Consider the following 17,253-nt stretch of genomic DNA (forward strand, 5'->3'; position numbering starts at 1 on the left):
GTGTTCTTAACTCTCGCCATTAGCCGGCTCACTTATTACCGACTTACTCTAATGTCGTCAGTAAGTTGACGCCGCTGCACTTCCAAGAGAGAGAGAGAGACAGACAAACGGAAAGGCAGGGAAGTTAACTGGGCGAAGCCCGGTATGCTACCCTACACGTGGGAAAGGGAACGGAGGGAGAGATAGAAAGGGGAGAGACCAAAGGGAGATGATCACTTTTCCACATGTCCGTTGGCCATTACTCGCAGGGTGCACAGGGCACACCAAAATGTGCACTGAGCCGTCGTGGATCGACCATGAAACGATCGGCTCTTAATACTTTCAGGTTCCGTGAACGCGATTTTTTCTAACACACCAACTAATTTAATCAATAGCTAACTAAAAAATAATTTTAGTACCTTTGCGCATTGTACTAACCTGGTAGCCGTCGAATTGTTCTGGTGGTTTCCGGATCGAACCCGATCTTAGTAAACGATAGAATCTGCTAGCTTTGAAAGCTCCACTGTCGCGTTGAGGCAAAGTCTACGCAGACCTAACTCCAGTTTATTTGATTTGATTTGATTTGATTTATTTCCCTCAAAGCGGCAGGGGCTCAAACAAAAGTGAAAAATAGTTCACTTGACGAGGTTCAAGTTCCCGTGTAGAAGGCATCAGTGGTTGTACAACATATTTACAAATATAGTGCTTAGTTTTCAGGACAAACTTTATACAAAAAGATAGATGTGTAAAGCCACTGCATGAACTGAAGCTAACATAATGAAATAAGAATATTGCATTTTCATGTCGGAAGATTGCATAAGCATAATACATATATACAGGATAGAAAAAAAGATACATCATCAGTATACAATTCATAGTGAAGATACCATCTCTATTGTGACGTAAAAAAAGTCTTCAGCATTGACATGCTAATATTTTCTAAATTGATATTATGACTGTGCAGATAGTTAAGTAACGATGGAAGGGAGTAGTCTAACATATGACGGCTAAAATTTGTACGTAAAAAAGGAACCTTCCAAATTTCGGACCGAGCGAGGTGCTCTCTAGACAGCCGCCTTAGGAACTGTTGGTGCATTCGGGGACGCCAGCCAGAACTTCGAAGACTTCTCCGCCTGAAGGAGTAACACTAGCCTGCCTGAAGCCCAGTCACTTAATGGCGCACCCAGTATTTTTTCTTCAGGCGCGGCTTAAGTGGGGCGAAAGTATAACGGCGACCGCTCGAGCCTTCTACCCTGTCCGTATCATGAATGCTGAAACGCGAGCACTGCGTTCTATCGGAAGTGTTTACTCGGATCTCACTTACTTCTTAAGCACTACTTCCTTCTTGTGTGGTCACAGTTCCGCGTAAATGCTTTTCGGGCCACCCAGACAAACTTCTAGGGAGCTTGAGTTATTTCGCTAAGTGGGCTTGAGCAACTCGACTGCGATCCAAAGCAAAACCGTGGTCTTAACTTGCGAAATAGAAGCCGTTCGGCTAAATCTTTCACCATGGCTGGCTAGCTTTGCGGAAGCAGGCTAGTGGTAGAGACAGAAAAAAAAAACGTATGAGTGTGCTAGGCCACGTGGGGATGGTAATGCGTTTCGTGCATAAGCAAGTGAACGGAAATATTAGACGACAGTGTCTCCTAATCTATCATCTCAGGATGGTACAGATCGTAGTGCTTCCTGGAAGACGCTTGAAGCATATCAGCTGCGACGCACCAAGGGTTGAGGAAATGCGGTTGTGCATACATTTACGTGATATGTGATGGTGCTTTCGGGTGGTCGCGAAGATCTCGGAAGAATCCATTGGGCTAACTGGAAGCCCTGGAAACCGTCGACCGATGTGTACATATGAACGATGCTAGAAGTTGTATAGGTCCTGATGGGCAATGGCAGAGAGTCTACTAGGAAGGGATATATAGATCGCCTCTGAAAACAACTGACTGAGCCTAAGGGCACTCGACGTGATTCCAAGTTCTTAGTGGGCGCTTAGTCTCACGGGTGGTCCACAGAGGAATGGAAGCTATGAGGCCGAGGCGACGGCTCCCACAAATATGCAAGTCGCACACGCTCACGAAGCAACCTGACGCTTCTGCATATGCCGTCATCTCGAGCTCGTTGGCTCGAGTCCACTTTGAATCAGCTGTGAGATGAAGAGTAGAGGAGATCTCGCGTACACCACACTCAGAGGAGCGAAGCCGAATTGAAGCAGGTCGCCAGCTTGTAGACGGCTGTCCGATGCTATTAGTAAGGTAGCATTAGAGTTGTCGCCACACCAAAAACCCCGGCTGCCGATGTCCGGTGACATGAAATTAGCTGAATGGACGAGAAATGTCACGTGACCTTGTGACGTCACGACACCCTTGCTCTCCGTGGCAGGTGGGAACCTGGCCAGCGGAGTGTGAGCAACCTGCCTGCCGTGGCAGGTGGCAGTTATATTGATTGGTCGATCGGGAAAAGCAATCTGGGTCGCACAAGAGCCACCGATGGCAGCACCTGCCATCGCAGGGCAGTGGAGCATCGCTTAACCTCATGCTTTAAGATAGTGTCCTGTTGCTTCCCAAGGGCTACGTGTTTCTTGCAGCGCACTCTGCAATTTTTTGTTTGCTCAGATATGCTAGTGCGAACCTCCCATAAATTCAGTTGTCGATTGCGCTAGTCCCGTGTTCAGCATTATGAACAGCATTATGCACTATCCCACATTATGCACAGTGAATTAACCGACTTTGCTTTCAGGCAAGTCTCTTCGAATACTGCGTGGTTGGTTCATATAGGAGGAAGGAGGGGGGGGGGGGTTAAAACGTGGTCGGCTAAGCTATGTCGTGACGCGGTTTGATTCAGGGAGAAGTTGTCTAAGAAACCTAAGCTTGGGGATCCACTTTATTTGGCTGTTGCTGGGTTGGCTGCTGTCATCCCTGGAATCCGCATTGGCTAACTCGTCTCCGCGCGTAGACCTTCGGGCAGACTGTGTATGCCATGCAGGCTTAACGTAAGCCAAGCGCACGAATGCCGTGCTCAGTGTTACTAAACAGGACTATAACCAAGCACGGACCGACTTTTCAAAGCCGCAGCTGTGGCAATGACGGCGTCGTATGTCCTGACCCGAGCGCAAGTTGCTGTGTGAACACGCAGCCCAAACTCCTCTTTCGGGCAGCGTAATCCGGTCTCTTCGAGTTACCTTTCCAACCCCAGTCGTCCACGTGATGGCAACAGAAAGCTTTCCCGCGCATTTTCCCAGCTTTTCGCGCGCCTTTCTTTTCCCGCGCTTTTCCCGCGCCGGCGAGCGAGCTACGGTACTCTAAGCCAAATGGAGCCGCTTCGCTGCTGCCGTACTTTCCCGCGCTTTCTCGCTTTTGGTTCGTATGCTATCCTTCATCTCTAATCCCCACTGCGAGAGCAAAAACTACGGCGGACATTCTCTCCGATGACCGAGAGAGGAGCTCTCCAGTGAGAGCTGACAGAGGGCTGACAGGATTTGTCGGAGGACGCGGAATAGGATCTGAAAAGGGCGAAAATACCGCGACACACTGGTCGAGTCTGGAAGTGCGTGCCCATGTAGCACTCTCAGACAGTCGGATGGCGTGGTGCCGTGCTCGGTCGAACGATGTGTTTATTGGGGGGTGCTAGAACACTCAACGCTGTTTTGTTGTAACGTTATCGATGTGTTTGTTGGGGGACGTAGAACGCAAGACTAGATTTTAAGACGTGAGCATAGAAAAGAATCACACAGGGCGAGCGCTAATGTCCACGTATATGTCCACGTCTTAAGCGCTAGTCTTACGTTTATAATGAACCATAACCAACTATTAACTTTTTTTGGGGGGAGGGGGAAAGGAAATGGCGCAGTATCTGTCTCATATATCGTTGGACACCTGAACCGCGCCGTAAGGGAAGGGACAAGGGAGGGAGTGAAAGAAGAAAGGAAGAAAGAGGTGCCGTAATGGAGGGCTCCGGAATAATTTCGACCACCTGGGGATATTTAACGTGCACCGACATCGCACAGCACACGGGCGCCTTAGCGTTCTGCCTCCATAAAAACGCAGCCGCCGCGGTCGGGTTCGAACTCGGGAACTCTGAATCAGTAGCCGAGCGCTCTAACCACTTAGCCACCGCGGCGGGGATAACCAACTAGCCCAGATTTCAGTTTTAACTGCGTTTATTGGACGGCATTAGAACACTCAGAACTGTTGCGTTGTAACGTTATCGATGTGTTCTTTGGTCGGCGTTTGAACATTTAACATTTGCGTTGTATAAGGTTATCGCTGTTTAGCTCCTTAACTAAACTAGACGCAAGCACTCGTTCTCTAGAGCGGCGGCATCCTGGGAGGCGCTGTAAATGATTTGCTGGCTGTGCGCAGATTTTATTGTTTTAATAACGTCAAGTTAAACGTCGTCAGCCGTTCCGAGTGACTTGATCTTTCCGGAAAAGACAGAAACTGTAAAGTTTCTTTTGTTTTTTAGTGAGATAGCACTATAAGCTTCATCGGGGGAAAGTGAGTCGTCGGTCACACAATTCGCCCATTGGCTGGAGAAAGTGACGTCATCGGATTAGTGACGCCCGCTTCTAATGCTAATGCATTGCCTATACATAAGGTAATTAGGTGCTCCTGTGAATGTTTTATAGTTCGTACAACTTGTTAATTTGGCAGGGCATCAAAATAACTTTTGCGGTAACATAATAACATGTTTTCCCCGCTAACCCTTTGCTGGACCTTTAGAAATTAAACAGCACATCAAGAAGACCTTAGGTTGATAATATAACACGTGTTTAACGATCGGCTATGCTTTCTTAGCCGTAATTTAATACATGAGGTGCCGGTACGGCCAACAAGGAAAGCGAACCAATACAAGAGAATTAAGAGACAGGACAGAGCCGACCTGTAATTTATTTTCTTTTTTTTTTCTTGGTAGGAAGGGCGCGTCGTGAACGGGGCGTTCATACAAATGTTAGCATGGAACATAAGTTTAACCGTAGAAAATAAGAAATTTGATCCGGCGCCCTTAAGCACGCTGACTAAACCTGCTTAAGTAGTGAATTACGTATTGGTGTTTCCAAAGTGATTCAGACAACCAGTTAGCCTTAGGACTTGCTGAATCCGAAAACCGAACTTGACTGCCTTAACCGCGTAGTCTCCCATTTCAAATGCCAGGAAACCGAGGTATTCTTTATCTACTGCAGATCCTTGAGTTTGCTTCAAAGCTTCCCTTTGCACCACTGAGTGCACGCCCATGTGAATTTCAACCGTTACTAGTCCGTCGTTAGGCAGTGTCTCCACTGCGAAAGCTTCGCGCAAGCACTTACATTCTTCGGACTCAGACTTCGAGTGGATTGAATAAACCAACGTAACAAAGCACTCAGAGCTCGCTCCTTTCTGCAAGCTCACCGGAATGTGCAAAAGGAATCAATAACTGCTTTATTTAACATTTCCCCGCGCGCTCTCTCGAAGTCCGAACTGCTTATGTAGGCGCCTTCCATGCAGCGCCGGGAGTGTTCTCATCCGCGTCTCTGCGCAAGGGGCTTTTAAGAAAAGCTTGTCGTCTTCCGCTCGTTAGATGTAAAATCAACTCGCTGCACTTAGTCGGAATGTCTCTCTTTCTGTGTTTTACTTCGCTAGATGAGAGCTGAATGTTTTCTTTTTGTCTGCCGCCGCTGCACCAGTGAAAAGGCGCCTCTTGAACTTCAGAAGAACGGGCACATACGTAATTTATTCTTAGACGAGGAAGTGAAGTTTGACCCGGTGCCTCTAAGATTACCAGTTCGCCAAAGTAATGAACTTCTTTTCTGAAATTTCACGCGCTGACAGTGCTATAATGAAGGAAAATATAATGTCCTTGGAAATATTATCGCTCACGGCAGATTGTATCCGATAAACTACATACCTCTGTAGCTTATATACCACGTGTTTCATTGAAGATGTACTGCAGTTTTTAAAAATAGGCTTGTTGAGTTAGAAGAATGCTTTTTTTTTGGCATTACAGTGTCGTCGATGTAGTACATCAGAATACAGCCAAGACGTGCTGACTAGCAGGCTCTTTAACTAATACTGAAAAGCTAAGTTTTTAACTATTCCTCTTAGGCTCCTAATTATTGAGGCCCGTATAGCGCACCCTAAGTAGTATCCATATCAGTTTTTAAAATTTCGAAAATGCGGTTACCCCCAGCGCTGTGGCCAAACTAATTTTGGCTGCATCGCACCAAAATGCATGCGCTTTCAAGAAGCTTGCAGGCAAAGCAACCTCTCCTCTGCACGTACCCCGTCGAAATAGCCAAAATTTGTTGGGCCACAGCGCCGAGGGTAACCGCATTTTCGAAATTCTAAAACCTGACAAAGATATAAGTTACGGTGTGCTGCAAGCCTCTCAATAATTAAGGCGCCTAACTGAAATAGTAAGAAAGCCAACTATTCAATATTAGTTAACCACCTGCTAGTTAGCACGTCGTAGCTGCATTCTGATGTACTACGCCGCTGACAAAGCTATGTCGAAAAAAGCGCTCTTCTCACTCAAGAAGCCTATTTTGTTTAATTGTGTAGTATTTTCTGAAACACCCTGTATACAGCTTCTTCGTAGACGAAGCAGTGATGATTGAGCCGGTGCCTTTGAATTCACCATGTTGCTAAAGTAATGAACTTCTGCTGTGAAATTTCAGGCGTGAACAGCGCTATAATGAAGAAAAATATATATTATCCTAGGAAATATTTCGTTCACAGTAGACTGCACCCGATAAACTACATACCTCTGTAGCTTAAATGCCGTGTGTTTTATCGAAATATGTTCTTCAGTTTTTAAAAAATATGCTTTTTTGAGTTAGAAGAGTGCTCTTTTTTGCCATAGCATTGTCAGCAGTGTAGCGCATCAGCTTGAAGCTGTAAGACGTGCTAACTGGCAGGCTGGTAAACTAATATTGATTAGTTAAGTTTATAACTGTTAGGGTTAGTATCCTTATTTATTGCGATGCATGTTGCCCACCTTAAGCGATATTGATATCAGTTTTTAGAATTTCTAAAAGGAGTTACGTGTACTGGAGAGGTTGCTTTGCCTGCAAGCTTTTCGAAAGTACGCGTATTTTGTCGCGATTTGCGCAGAATTTGTTGGTTCACAGCGCTGAAAGTAACTGCGTTTTCGAAATTCCAAAAACTGATATGGTTATTAGTTACGGCAGCTACATGCCTCTCAATAAGAAAGGAGACAACCGGGCAATCAAAAGTTAACTATTAAATATTAGATTTCCGTCCTAGTAGTTCGCGCTTCTCAATTGTATTCTGGTGCGCTACACCGCTAAAAATACTACGCCGCAAAAAGGAGTTCTTTTCTAACTAAAAAAAAAACTGTTTCTTTTTAAATTGCGGTTCATCTTAGATGAAACACCCGGTATACTTTTCCTTGTTGAAGTAATTTCTCTTTAGCTTGTTGAAGTGAAATTACAGAATCAAGACTCAAATAGACTCAAATAAATAGACTCAAAACTCTTTCCCTGCAAATATCTGTTTATTCAGTGGAATAGAATCCACTGGCATTATGTCCTAGTTAGTTCGGGGCATAAACATTTTTAGCCGAGAAACTTTTAGCTATATGAAGAAAATTTTATTTCGCGCCAGGGCTGCCAACTCGTGCTAAGCGTGACACTAAGCGTAACTTTACGCGACGAGTTCGGCAGCCACATTATTCCACACCGTTTCATACTAGGCCACACCAACCATACTGCACCGTATTATACGATAATATACCGTACCGTACCATACTACACAGCCATACCATACCATACCGTAATACTATACCATACCATACCGTAATATATTATAATATAATATAATATAGTATAATATAATATACCACACTATACATGCCATACCATGCGATATCAAAATTACGACATCGGCACTCCGGCGAGAATACAAGCTCCAGGTTGTGAAATTTCATACTTCGACAACTAAGGATGAAAATCTGAAATGAAAACAGTGTCTTCTTGAATATTTAGAATCCTATTTTGCGTATCGAAATGGAAAGTAAGAAGTTTTGTTGAGCAAGGCTTACCTTGCTGCAAACGAGATTCCCCTCCAGGCTCCCACGTGGTCAGGTAGGAGTGCCCGGAGGCAAAGCTTGTTCGAAGTGCTCTCCAGTCTGTAGTGGTGGCCGCAGTAAATTGGATCTGCAGGAATGTCCGATCAGATTAAAGGTCCGTCGCTCGAGACGGCCAGTGCTTTTTTTTTTTCGTCCTTTTCGTGGGTCTCTCCATGCGCGAGTTTCTTTGAAAAGCTGGCGGCGAATTCCCTCTTACCTATTTATCTCTGTTTCTTCTTTCTTTTGCTACACTCGAAAACACGTTCACTTTATAATTTTTTGCATGACTCGCGTTGTCACGTTACTTATATAACACTGAAAAAAAAAGTCTTAATTCTATTTTTTCTTTTCCTGGATGATTGGGCAGCTTTCTCCTCCACTCTTTACGAAGTACTATTCATTAGAGTGTTTTGGCAACAAAATTTTGTGTATTAAATCCCATGGGTACCAATAGCGATGACGTCAATCGCGGTTATCCCTTGATTTACAGCCCTGCTTTATAAAAGTAGGCTTCACTGCAGCAGTTTCCTTGGTGTGGGAAAGCCACAGCTGGCGCTGACACCCTCAGTACACATTTGTTTTTTTGTATTAGCTGCGCAATCGAAGATGTGCAGATAAAAACTGTAGACGGAGGTTAAAAATACAACTACTAAAATAAAAAAATTGGCAGGGGTTAGCCTGATTGGCTTATGGTTTTGCTTTTGCTGGGTCATCGGCACGTTTGGCGACGATATTAGACTCAGTTTAAGTTCTGATCCATCTGTTCGCGCCCAGATTGAAGTTGATGAAGACCACGCTGTGCAATGTACAGCGCGAGAGTGTGCTGCACTTTAACACGAGACGTGTTCGGCTTCAGCGATAGCCTAGTTCAAAAAGAGTCTCTCTCTTTCTAACTTTATGTCAGAAACTGAGAGACTCTTTATGTTGACACAGAAGAATCTTTATGTGACACAGACTCTTTATGTTGACTCTTTATGTTGACACAGAGACTCTTTACGTTGACACAACTTTATGTTGACACAGAAGGGCGCCTGATATGTTGTGACTTTCGGCTGCATGGCCAATCGCGAAGGTTCAATAACGTGTATGCTTCCAATAATCGGGTGCAGCGAGCAGTTTTCCTTATGGCAACTTTTCTAGACTGTGATCGGTATGTGATACGTGCCGACTTTATCTAAGTGCGCGACCCGCGCGACCGTACAGGGCCAAGCGAAAACGGCGATAAGAGCCCTGTCATTTTATCAGATGTCACTGCAAGCGCAGGCTTAATTAATGTTCGATTGTCATCCACCTTCACATATAATAGAGGAGCCTCACATTAATCTCTGGATCGGATTTATGTTTCCGCAGATATCTTTAAAAGGCGCATTTCATGTGATGTCATACCTGTTTCTTACTCCGGTCATGTCGTGGTCACTGCTCCAATTAGAGACTGTGGCCGTCCCAAGTTACAGCCTCAGTGGGCATTATGGAAGCCTAATTTTTTATCTTTTTTATATCGAAGCCTAATTCTTCGTTGCTAAACGAGACAGACTTCTTGCAGCGAGTCAGCGCTTATAAAAATGGCCTACAGACAGTCTATAGACTTGTTATAGGCTCTATTGCCTTCCTATAGATATTTCTTTTTGTCTACTCATAGTCTATAGGCTCTCTATAGAAAAAAAAGTCCACTAAAAGTGTATGATCATAAATTTATAGATTGTCTATTTGTTTTGCCTTTAGACTGTTCTCTAGGGCTGGTATATGGAGATTCTACAGACTTTATATACAGAAGTCTATGGATAGTCTATAGACTGTCTAAAGAAGTTTTTGTAAGGGAGGACAGCTTTGGAACCTTGCTTGACCATGAGAGTGCCATTATTTGCAGCTTGGGAGATATTTAAGCAAGAAGTTCGTGGCTTAGCTATTGACATCGGCTCCACGAGGTCTTATCTTAAGCGCGGTAAGGAGAAACGGTTGCTTCAGAGCATTTATAATTTGCACGAACTTGAACGCGAGGCTCCAGGCTTGCACAGTGAGAAAATTGCAACTGTTAAGTGTCACCTTCAAAAGCTAGAAGCGGAATGCTTTCGGGCGACCCGTGTACGATCCTGCAGCAATCATGCTTTGCACTAGACAGGCTTTGCTTGATGAGCATCGCCACGTGGCTACCAAGCGAGTCTCTACTGTGGTGGTGTCCTGGTCACAAGTACAGATGCAACAGTTGATGAGCTTGCAAATCACTATGCCTCTATTTGCTGCCACTGCAAGCACGGTTGATGATGTTCGTGTTGCGCGCTGGCTGTCTATGATTACAGTGATTTCTGATTATGAGTGCGCGGTAATAATTGGCCATTTAGCATTGTGTAAGGGGGGGGGGGGGCTTAACATTTAGAACGATTTCTAACAGAATAGGCCGAACGATGTGAAAAAAAACATGTAGTACATAGCAAAATTACAGGAAGAAATGGACAAAGAACAGAGTAATAAATTTAACAACAGAGAAATAAGAAAACCATACGCAATAAATGTTGAAACCACGACAACAAAATAGAGTGAAATGTTCGTAGCTCGTGTTATCAGCGCGTAATAAAACAAGTCGTGATAGGGTACAATACATGATATGCTGAGCAAAATACGACAAACAGGTAAGAAAAAAACATACAATTAGCATGAAAGAAAAACGTAATACAAGAATTGCGTCAAAATATCGCTTAGAGGCTGCAACAAAGCAAACACAATATTAAAAGATGAGACTGAAGGTATGGTAGTGATGGCTTCACAAAAATGTCCCCCCCTCCTGTCCTTCTAGATATGCCCCTTAAATCCCCTGTCCGCCAAATGTTTTTACCACCGGTCGGTTGGCCTAAAATGATTTTTTTTGTGTTATGGAATCATGGACTGGGGCAGGCAATCCTAATTTTTTTGGGCGCAAAACATGTTTATCGTTTCTTCGTGCCTTTGTAGCAGGGCATCATTTGTCTAAACGAGGCAGCGAACTTACGACGTATTACCTCGCTCCACTCTCACGCTAGAACAGAGCACAGTGCGGCCCTGTACTTGAGCCTCTTCTCTACACTTCCGCTGCAACCAAGCCAAACGGGCTACGGCATTGGCTTCGGCTTGCCAAGGTGAGTCCGTCCCGACCGGCCTTGCCAATGATCGCGCGCTGCTTAGTGACCTTCCAGGGGGCTTTCGCACAAAGGTCACCCACTGTAGCCGCGATGCACTTGTCTCTATTACTCTAGTCGAAGCCGTGCGGTAAGAAACACTTTATTTATTTATTTATTGTACCCTCAGGGCCAGAGGCATTACAGAGGGGAGTGGGTTAATTAGGATAAACAACAATGAACAATAGGTATTACAGAACAAATTTCCTCCAGAATAAAACAAATAACATCATCCAGAAAACGTAAATAGTATAGAAACAATGTATACAATACAGTGGAAGCAGATAAAACACACAATCAACTTTCTTCAGAATAAACAATATTAGCTACACCGTCATGAAAGATTTTGTTATCAGGAATGGCTGCAATATCGGGGGGAAGGCGGTTCCATTCCACAGATGTGCGGGGAAGATATGACTGAAAAGAAGATTTGGTGTGGCATGTTGGCATGCCAACCTTGTGGCGGTGATACAAGGTTGATCCAAGATAATGCGTCCCACAACTTCTCTTCGAGTACTGTTGCGAACTATTTTTAAACGCGATAGCATTGAAACGCGCGTTCGGCAGCAACTCCAATGGTGTAAGAATGAAACTTCTCTTGGTCGACGACGGTGTGACCTCCCAACAACATGACCTAGCTAGCGCGGGTAATTCAAACACTCCACGACGACCACGTCACTACACACTTCCTCACTGGTTTACAGGAACGTGACGTCATTCCACCACCATTGCATAGTGCCTCCGAAGAACGAACAGCAATTGCCCTTAAAGGAAGACTAGCCCAGCCGGGATTCGAGCCTCTGACTCTTGGCGTGAGAGCCGGGCGCGCCACCCCTTAAGCGCGGTGGAGCTTGGAATGAGGGTGATAAAAGGAGGCTTTCTGTGAGTGCCTCGCGTAGCAGAGTACGCTGCAGAGCGGGCAGCAACATCTGGTTAAATAAGATGGCCAATTAGCGTGCGAATTATTGTCACCAATTAACAAAGTCTACGCGTACGAGCAACCGAAATCCACTCAGTGGCGCCGGCACGCGGCGGCCGCCACAACTACGAGCGTAATTTATCTATTAACGCTATCGCGTCATACCGTTGAGGCTGACAGTTTTAGTGCCGTAACACTTAGGCCTCTCCTCATCGATTTCGGCGATCTTTGTCTGAAACCTGCTCGAGTTTGAAAACCGAGCCAGGAATCGAAACCGAAGGGAAAACCGAAGTGCACCTGGTTCGCATTTGGAATAACCCCGCTAAATCGTCCATCATTTTTTTTTGCTACAAGCGAGCAATAAATTATTTGGCTGGAAAAGAAACCTGTAGAATGCCTCTTTCAAATCTTATTAATTTATTGAACACAAGTTACCGGAATTAACGTTTTCGTGGAAGCAATGCTTAATGAAAACCAGCGGCGGTGACTAAATGGTTACGGTGTTCGGCTTCTCATGCAGACTTCGCGTCCTCGTAAACGGCCACAGCGGCCGTATTTCGAAGGAGACGAAGTGCGGTAGCACCTTCGTGCTGTGGGGTGTCAGTGGCGGATACCCCCCCCCCCCCCCCCCCCCCGCAGCCTAAATTATTCTGGAGCCCTCCTTTAAGGCACATCTCATCGTCCATATGCAGCCTCTGGACGTTAAAACCACAAACCATTAACCTGGGGTACACAAAAGTTTTTGACATACATTAGGTTTCCACTGAAGGGAAAAGTTATTTAAGATCGTTTAGAAGCACCCTTACGAAAATTTCTTTAGATAGTCTATACAGTGTCCGTAGACTTCTGTCTATAAAGCCGATAGACTTTCTATGGACAAAACCTTGAGAGCAGTCTATATACAGTGCAAATCCTATACACAGTCTATAGAAAATCGATAGATTTATGGCCATACACTTTCAGTAGACTTTTGTCTATAGGCAGTCTATAGACTATGAATAGACACAAAGAAATATCCCAAATGGCTAAAAGTTTTGCGTACGAAGAAACGTATCGGCTTTGGAGTTTGCCGACACATCAGTACCAATTTCTTCACTCAATCGACCCACATCTTAGATCAAGACTCTCACACAGAATTCCTCGACAACTCGAAACACTTTATCACCGACTTCGTCTGAATGCTGCGTATACAAACGGCCTGCGATACCGTTTTGGACAAATGAACAGTCCGCATTGTGACAACTGTGCCTCGATAGAAACTGTGGAACATATCCTGCTTGAGTGCCCTGCATATGCTAACGAGCGTGCGTACTATGAACATTGCATGCAGAAGCTCTGCCCAGTGCCCATAACAATGGACAAAGTTTTAGGCCCCTTAGCCTGCTTCAGGCAACAGAGACTTGCAATGCACTTTCTTTTTACATATTTAAAAGACATTGGACATCTCGATAAGCTCTAAATTCACTTGCAGGTTACCTTCATGCATTCTTCTTGCAGTGAACTTCGTCAGCCCATTCGTCGGACTATGCACTCCATCATTCCATAGGTTACATCAATACTCGCCCCTGCATCCTTAGTACCCATTTCATGGCTGCATTTTATCTTAGTTTTTTTTTCACCTCTTCCACGCTGCTCTCCTTCAGTCTTTATCTCCCAAATTCCCCTCCCTACGCAGAGTAGCATGCCAGCGATATTGAAACGCCGGCTAAATTCTCTGTTTTTTCATTAAAGAGTCTCTCTCTCTCTATAGGAAGGCAATAGAGTCTATAAGGTGTCTATAGACTATCTGTAGACTATTTTTGTAAGGGCAAGGCAGCGGGTTTGATCTTAGTATCTTGATACTCCGGTCCGTATTTGAAAGTAAACTCATTCATTGACATTCGCTCATTCTTCACCGTTTTGTGTTGTGAATTTCGATTGCTAGTGCGCTAAAGATGCGTTTAACTGTGTTTTATGCGTGTATGTTCGCGTTCATCCTGCTGTACAAGGGCTCAAATCTTCAATACACCTCGCAGATACCGGTTTCCGCATCGGCTATACAATAATTACATTTAACGTCGTGGAATGATTACTCAAGTTAAGCAAGCGCGATGCTGATCCCTATTATACTCATGGTGTCTTCGACTGGTCGCTCCCACGATCCGGTTAGGATCTGGCAGAGTGGGAGCCGCTCTCGCTCTGAGCGCATAGAGAGACTAGTCAAGCCGAATGGTCGGCGAGTTTTCAGAGCGGAAGCGCAGGAGGCAGAAGGGGGACGTAACTTCCTGAACCACTACGCGGCACCGTTACTGATGTCAGCAGTAGCCGCACGAAAGGTCCCTTAATTACCTTTAGCCGCACGTGGCCGCACAGTTTGCATCGCGGTCGCCGCTTAGCCTGTGTCGATCGCTACCCCGGCTTTCCGTCCCACGGGACGCTCTTTTTTCAAACATCGCCTTGTGGATAGCCCTGTCGTCCTCGTCTGAGCTGCTGCTGGAATCACTGTTGTTGTGCGACAGCAACACAGACCGCGTTCCTAGCGTAGTTATCCGGCGTCTCTTGGACATTTTGCCTCACACAGCGCGGCACCCGCAAAACACAACACAGCAAGGACGCTACTACTGCGTCAAAAAAAAAAAACCACACTTGTTTCTGCCTACGCGCAGCGGACGCCGAGGCCTCGCACTGCTTTCGCGAAATGGCGGAAGTGGCTCTGTCACGTGGATTCGTCTCGGAGCCGCTCGGACTTTTTTCTCGGAGCGCCTCAGAGCGCTCTGAGCTGGAGGCGAGCGCTCAGAAAGAACCAGCCGAATGTAATCAGAGCGGCCGGTTTCGACCAGCCGAATGTGCGGTCGCCTCTCAGAGCGCTCTAGAGCGATCTAAAGCGACCAGTCGAAGACACCATCAGTGTAGGACGACGTTGCTAGTCGCTTACTGCATAAGGCGTTATTTCGTCACAAACTTGCTAGCTAGGTTTAGTTACAACCGATTCGCTCGCTCCATGGCGTGCGTAGTCCTTTCGCACGACATTGCGGAAGCTGGCATTGGAAGCAGGATAGAGCCAGCAAGACAAGCATGACGCACATGACCAGCAGCGCCAGTATAATCAATAGTGCATCATGGGAAAACCATGGAGTAACCATGGCGTATTATGGCACCTCGTCACTCTCCTGCCCTTGAGACATGCGCATGAGAACGTGTTCCGCTCATTGTGAATGTAGAGCATTAACTGGCGTCGTGGCATCGTTGTACGCGGCTGTGCCTGCGATTGCATCGCAACCCCCCCCCCAGCACAGCTTTGTGTCCGGCACCTTTGAGTAATTGCGGTTGTTTTCTATCTCCCGGGCTTCGCTTAAATGCAATAAATGTATTTACTCTCAAACCGTAAATGTATTTACCGGCTTACCGACAAAGAACGTGGGCTATAGTCTCGTCACACCCGCAGATGGCCGATACCGATTAAGAAAGAATAATGCTTGGTGAAAGCCACACCAAGCGACGGGCGACACAGCAAAGTTGCTTCACGTCGTGGTAGGTCGGATGGAAGCCGGAGCTTCACATCTGCGTACAAGGATTTTAAACATGCATTCAAAAATGTGCGGGAATTCCACGCGGCAAGCGTGATGTCCCGCGCAAGAGTGCGAACTAACACTCGTGTCTGGGCGAGTTGGTCCATTTCTAACAAAGAATATACTGGCGCAAAGAACACAGGATACAACAAAGTAACTTGTCGTACAAAGTAACACATACTTGTCGTATGTGTTACTTTGTTGTGTCCTGTGTTCTTTGCGCAAGTGTATTCTTTATAAGAGTGCGAAGCATGGCCGCTGCGTCTGATCTCGAAATGGGGATCGACACAAAATCGCCGTCGTGGTGAGCAGTTCGCGCGACCTCATCCACGCGGCGATTGCCTGATATGCCGCTGTGTCCCGGTAGCCATTGCTAGATAATCTCGTGCCCTTTATTTACGGCCCAGTGATGTAGTTGTCGGATTTCCGCGATCAGATTTTCATGGGCTCAACGGTGAAGATAAGCTTGTAAGCCTTGGAGGGCAGCTTAATTTGGAATCGGTGAATATAGACCACTGCTGAGGGCGCTGTGGGCACGAGGAGCGGCGAGTTCTGCACCCGTCGATTAAGTCTGACGAGCTATCCTTACTCTCATTTCTGTAGTCCTTGCGGGGATGACCACGGAGCCCGAAGAGCTGGTGGGGTTCACTGAGCCGTCGGTGTAGACGCGCACCCGGTTTCCATGGTGCTCATGGAAATATTCAAGAGTTAATCGTTTCAGTTCTATCGACGATAAATCGACCTTCGTCCTGATGCCAGGTATTGAAAAAAGTACAAGCGGATTGTGCAGGCTTCAAAGTTTTTAGGACGATCCAGAGGCGGGTGCATAGTCTACGAGCTGTCTACAGTGCCGCGAATATTTGCAGTGTTTGTTCGTTTTTCAAATCTGCCGCAACATCACTTCATCGCTTTGTTTGCGACGCAAGACGCGACTATATTTATCTCGATTGATCGCAGCCAGGCAGAGCTGATTCTACGTTGTTCCGGAATGTTCTAGTAACTTTGCGCTCTTGATCTCGAAAGTTCGCTATCAGCTTTAAATTGAGCACGGCCGACAGCGGCCGGCATTCTGTTCGACGACCGCCGAGCACGCTTGTCGCTTCGCCGCCGCCGAGTCATTCAGCCCATTTTGGCTGCAAGTCAGCCCAATAAACAGTTCTTTTAGAAGACCCTTTCGTCGGTCTTCATCGCTGCTTCGATTGCCGTCACCACTACGTGACAACAGAATACCCGAGGAAACGTCTGTTAAGGACAGGCAGTGCGCACAGTCTTTGGCATGCCTTTACTCAGAAACAACTCCAAGCACGACCATTAGACATGTAGAAACGGTGCAGCGGTCTAGCGCACGCCAGGCGCCAACATCGCTGTTTCGGCCTTCGTGTTTCGAAATAGCCGTCGAGCTTTCTCCGTCAGCTGTTTCCTCCGCATTCTCCCTTTCCTCCTTCACAAAATGGAAGGGAGCATTTCTTCTACTCTTCCGAATTGATCACGCAGCTCCTAATTCGATTTCTTCACCGGCGAAGCCGGTTTTTTCCTCATTCCCATGCAGTAGTCGCAGAGGCGCTCTTTCAAAACGCAATTGCTGTCGGTCCGC

Source organism: Amblyomma americanum, chromosome 8 (genome assembly GCF_052857255.1).
Source record: "Amblyomma americanum isolate KBUSLIRL-KWMA chromosome 8, ASM5285725v1, whole genome shotgun sequence".
In the NCBI taxonomy this organism is placed as follows: domain Eukaryota; kingdom Metazoa; phylum Arthropoda; class Arachnida; order Ixodida; family Ixodidae; genus Amblyomma; species Amblyomma americanum.